Source organism: Callorhinchus milii, unplaced genomic scaffold, assembly GCF_018977255.1.
Source record: "Callorhinchus milii isolate IMCB2004 unplaced genomic scaffold, IMCB_Cmil_1.0 Scaffold3, whole genome shotgun sequence".
NCBI classification, from domain to species: domain Eukaryota; kingdom Metazoa; phylum Chordata; class Chondrichthyes; order Chimaeriformes; family Callorhinchidae; genus Callorhinchus; species Callorhinchus milii.
In genome coordinates, this window is record NW_024704744.1 from 30,394,146 (window position 1) to 30,399,053 (window position 4,908).

A 4,908-nucleotide genomic window follows, 5' to 3' on the forward strand; every position below is an offset into this window, starting at 1 on the left:
TTTGACTTTCACTATCTAGTTTTGCCAGTATTCAGAGGAACTACCCCCACCCACCCTCCCTCTGAAATACATAAAATAGGTTTTCTGCGAAAAGAGCTCCTATTGATGAAGGAAAATGATAAGCATGATTTTTATGAAAGAAAGGTGCATGTTCAGCTTAGAATTTGAAAAATTGTCCCCAGTATGCTATCATAAGTTACTGCCAGATAATTTGTGAGGGCTCTCAAGTTCAATTACAGAAGGAAATTTTGCTTGACATGATTTATGAATGCAGTTACCAAGACTAATTACCCACATTTCTGAAACATGCAAGAAAATTGGGGAAAAGAAACTGTATCTGGCAACTGTTAAGTCAAAGTCCACCCTTCCACACTATTCTTCTTTGCTGCAGCACTTAATATAGTTTCTGGACTCATCTCTATCTCAAGTCACCAAATATGCACGCAAACATCTGTTTTAGTTTAATCTGAGATCTTGGGGGGTGAAATTTGCAATGTCTCATAATTACAGTATGGCAATGAACACTGTGAAATGTTGCAAATTTCGCTCCATGTTAAATTGTTGAGAATTGTTGCTGTGCAATTGCATTCTGGTTGGACCACACTCTTTTGTTAAATGTAACAAATATTCTTCTCAGCACCACAGTTCTCCACAGCTTTTAATTCATTACCTCACCTGTAACAACTGTACATTTCCTTTAACAACTCGAGCCCCAATATTTCAGGTAGCCTCCAGGATGATTTGTCTTCAAATTTAAGGTAGGGCACAATTGTGGAAATTTGCAGTATTATAATACAATACAAAATACAATACAAAATGACATTTGTAAAGCCCCTTTCATGTGACATCCCAAGGTGCTGGACAATCAGGGATTTGGACCCGAGCAATGGTATAGGGTCACGGAGCCTAGTTCTGGAGTGGTCATGAGCTACAGAGTTCTGGATGATCTTCAGCTTGTGGAGGGAAGAGTTGGAAGGGTTACAAGAAGGGAGTTGGCGTAATTGAGCCTAGATGTGATGAGGCAGTGGTGGAGCCAGGCGATATTGCAGAGGTGGGGAAGGCAGAGCGATTCATGGCACAGATGTGGGGTAGAAAGGACAGGTGAGGGTCAAATAAGACACCTAGGGTCTGGACTGGCTGTGAAGTGGATAGTGCACAACAACAACAACTTGAATTTATATAGCACCCTTCACACAAGATAACGTCTTGGAGCCTGCACAGTGGTGGGGTTGAAGGCTGAGCAAGGGAGAAGGGGACGATGACTGTAGGTGTAGTCAAAGAAGTAGGTCTTCAGGTGAGGTTTAAAGATAGATGAAGAAGGGGTGAAGTGGAGGAATTGAGGCAGAGAGTTTTAAAGGTTAGGGGTATAGTGGCTGGAGGCATAGCCACTGATGGTGGCACTGAAGAGACAATGATCTTACAGTCAAAGACTAGGTAGAATGTTGGGCCTATGGTTTTCTTAAGAGAACTTAACAAATCCCAATGATAATTAAAGGATATAGCAGGCTAGACATTTTGTGCACTTCACGATCACCAAAAGAAAGGAATTTGAAAGTATTGGAATTTATGAGAAAAATTACAAATGTATTTAATTGAAATACATATAAAAGCAAGGTGTTTTTGTTCTGACATAAAACGTCAAAACATTACTGCAGTCCAATCCTGGTCAACCTCCTTGATTTAACCTGAAGTAGGTCAGTTTCACAAGTCATGCAAATTTCCATGCATTTTTCACTCATTTCCCACATACAACAACAACAACAAAATGACATTTGTATTGCGCCTTTCACGTCGGGAGGACGTGCCAAGGCACTGGACAGTAAGTGTTTCGGACCCGAGCTGGGGGTTGGGATTGGGGAGGGTGGAGAGTAGGGGGGGGAAGTAGAGTGATCGAAAGTACGGTCGAAGAGGAAGGTCTTGAAGGAGGGGGTGAAGCAGAGGGACTGCGGGATGGAGTTCCAGAGGGTGAGGACAGAGTGGCTGAAGGCCCATCAGCCAATGGTGGGGCAGGCGAGGCGGGGGACATGAAGCAGGCTGAGCAGAGGGACCGGGCAGGTTGGTAGGGGGTTAGGAGGTCGCAGAGGTAGGGGGAAGCGAGGCCATGGAGGGCTTTGAAGGTGAGGACCAGGATCTTGAACTGTATCCTCTGTGTGATGGGAAGCCAGTGGAGTCAGGTGAGGATGGGGGAGATAGGGTCACAGAGCCTGGTATGGGAGAGGACACGGGCTGCAGAGTTCTGGATGATCTGCAATCTATGGACGGAATAGTTAGGGAGGCCGACAACCAAGGCGTTTGCATAGTCAAGCCTGGATGTTATGAATGCGTGTGAGGGTTTCTGCGGCCTGCAATGTGAGACAGTGGTGGAGCTGGCAATGCTGTGGAGGTGGGGGAAGGCAGAGTGGGTCATGGCATGGATGCGGGGTAGAAAGGATAGTTGAAGGTCAAACAAGACGCCAAGGTTCTGGACAGGTTTAGTAAGGTGGAGTGTGCTTCCTTGGATGGTAATGCTGTCAGCACCTGAGGTGTGGAAGCACTGACGGGAGCCAATCAGGAGAGCCTCAGTCTTGTTGACGTTCAACTGATGAAAGTTAGCTCTCATTCAGGACTTGATGTCTGACAGACATTCTGTCAGCACAGCAATGGTCCTGGAGTCGAGGGTGGAGGCAGAGAGATACAGTTGGGTGTCATGTACATTCATGTGGAAATTGACCCCATGTCTGTGGATGATGTCACCAAGAGGGAGCACATAGATATTCAAGAGGAGAGGACCAAGGACAGAGCCCTGAGGAATGCAGCACAAGATGGTGAGGAGGCTAGAGGAGAAGCCGTTTGTGGAGATGAAGTGGCGATGGTGTAAGAGGTACAATTGAAACCATTCAAGGACAGAACCACGATGGTTGAGGTGAGAAGAGAGGCAGTGGATGAGGATTTAACAGCTCTTTGTAATGTCAGTGTTTTACTATTACAATGGGTAAATTTGGCATACCTCACTGCCTTGGAAGTTTGCTAGCTGTTTGCATTTGTCTTTCTGCAGGACACGGCCTAATTCTGTACATGCAACTGCAGAGACTAAAAGGTAGAATGGATCACGAGTGGCACCTTCATCGGTCACTCAATCAAGAGGAAGTCAGTACAGGGAGCCTCGAAGATTCTGAAGGAGGAGGACATTACAGAACAGGAATACAACAACAACTTTGATTTATATAGCACCCTTCATGTGGGATAGCATCCTGGAGCACTTCCCGGAGTGGAGGAATCCACCCGCTAAAGGAGGCCATCGGATTGTTGGTCGATACCGTAAACCAGTCTTGATGTCTCGAAGTAAGAATCCTCTTCTGCTGCTGCCCTTCCTTTCCCATCCTTTTCTTTGCTTTTATTGTTTGCTCATTGCAAATCAGGGTTAATGTACCCCACCCATTATCCTGAAGCCATTAATGACCACCTTGCAGTGCTTAACGGCCATGTAGTGATTATCGTTCACACTGGAATTGATCGGCATCAAATGTCCCATATAGAAGAAGAAATCACTCTTTTAAAACCTTTTACCTCTTTAGGGTAAATGCAGTGGAATTTCAGCCTTAAAATGTTGTGCCCATTATTAGTTGATTGATTTTACACATCTGGGGGATTGACCTAGAATATAGGACTAATGAAATAAGAGAGTGAGTTATTAAGTCAGGTAGCAGTGGCTGAATGGCTTCCGTCTATGCTAAAAAAAACTGTTTTATGTTTCTCTTTCATTTGACTCTTATCTACGAGACATTGCTGAATGATATTCGCTGCCATGTTTGCCTGTATAACATCCTTCACTTTCATTTCTAATCAATTGTATTATGTAACATGCTTTGAGATGTTTGTGTTATGTGAAAGGTGTTATATAAATGAGAGGTGGGTTTTTTTCTCTCTGGAAGGTCTCTAGCATAGTTTACCCTGACCAAAAAGCAAAGAAATATAGAAAACATAAATCATTGCAACAGGACTGCAAAACTTGAACATAAATGCATTCTTAGTGATTACAATTTGAAAAGTGTCACAGGTATGCTTTAATACCTTCTGATAATTAAGTGTTGAGTTCAAGCATGTGGAAAGAACGGACAGAGGATCTTTACCCCAGAGGTCCAAAGCAATTAAAATTAGTCCTGACCAATATTTGCATCAGATAAATCTCCTGCAGTAAAGTTAACAGCAATAAAAAGAAATAACCTACTGACACAAACTTTCTGACACATACGCTCCGAGACACTATTTCTGTGTGAAGGGCACTATATAAATGCAAGTTGCTATTATTGTTTTTCTAGGCTCAGACCCTAAGGCCAGATTTAGGTCAATTAAGCTAGATACCAGAGATATGGGAGAAGAAGGGAAGGATCAAAGGGGGAGAAAATTGGAATAAAAATTGAAACATAATAATGCTTCTTATAATAATCCTTGCATTTGATAAACAGTAATGTGTTTTCATAAACAATATTAAAAAATGGCAGAGTTATATAAAAAATGTTGCGAGTGGAAAGGACCAAGCTGTTTGCAGACTCACATGACTAATTTTCAGGGGCTTCCCAAATCAATATGACCAATATGATATTAGAATAATGTTTTTAGTGGAGTTTGTATCAGTATTTTGTAAATGTATACCAGTTTGTTACAGAGTAAGTTTTCTTTGCAGAGTATTACTGATGTTATGGGTTAGTGCCACCCATAATGCTGTCCTTAGAATTCTTAATGTTCACTGTTACTTGTGGCATAATGTACACTAGGTAAATAGGATGTTCAGAATAATTCCCATAGGCACTGCTGTGATGTACAGAAGTGTGACCTTTGCTAATTCCTACTTCTGGAAACTGAGTCAGTAAAAGCACCGATATAGATTCAATCATGTCTCTGTGCGATTGCCTCTATTGAGTTTGACAG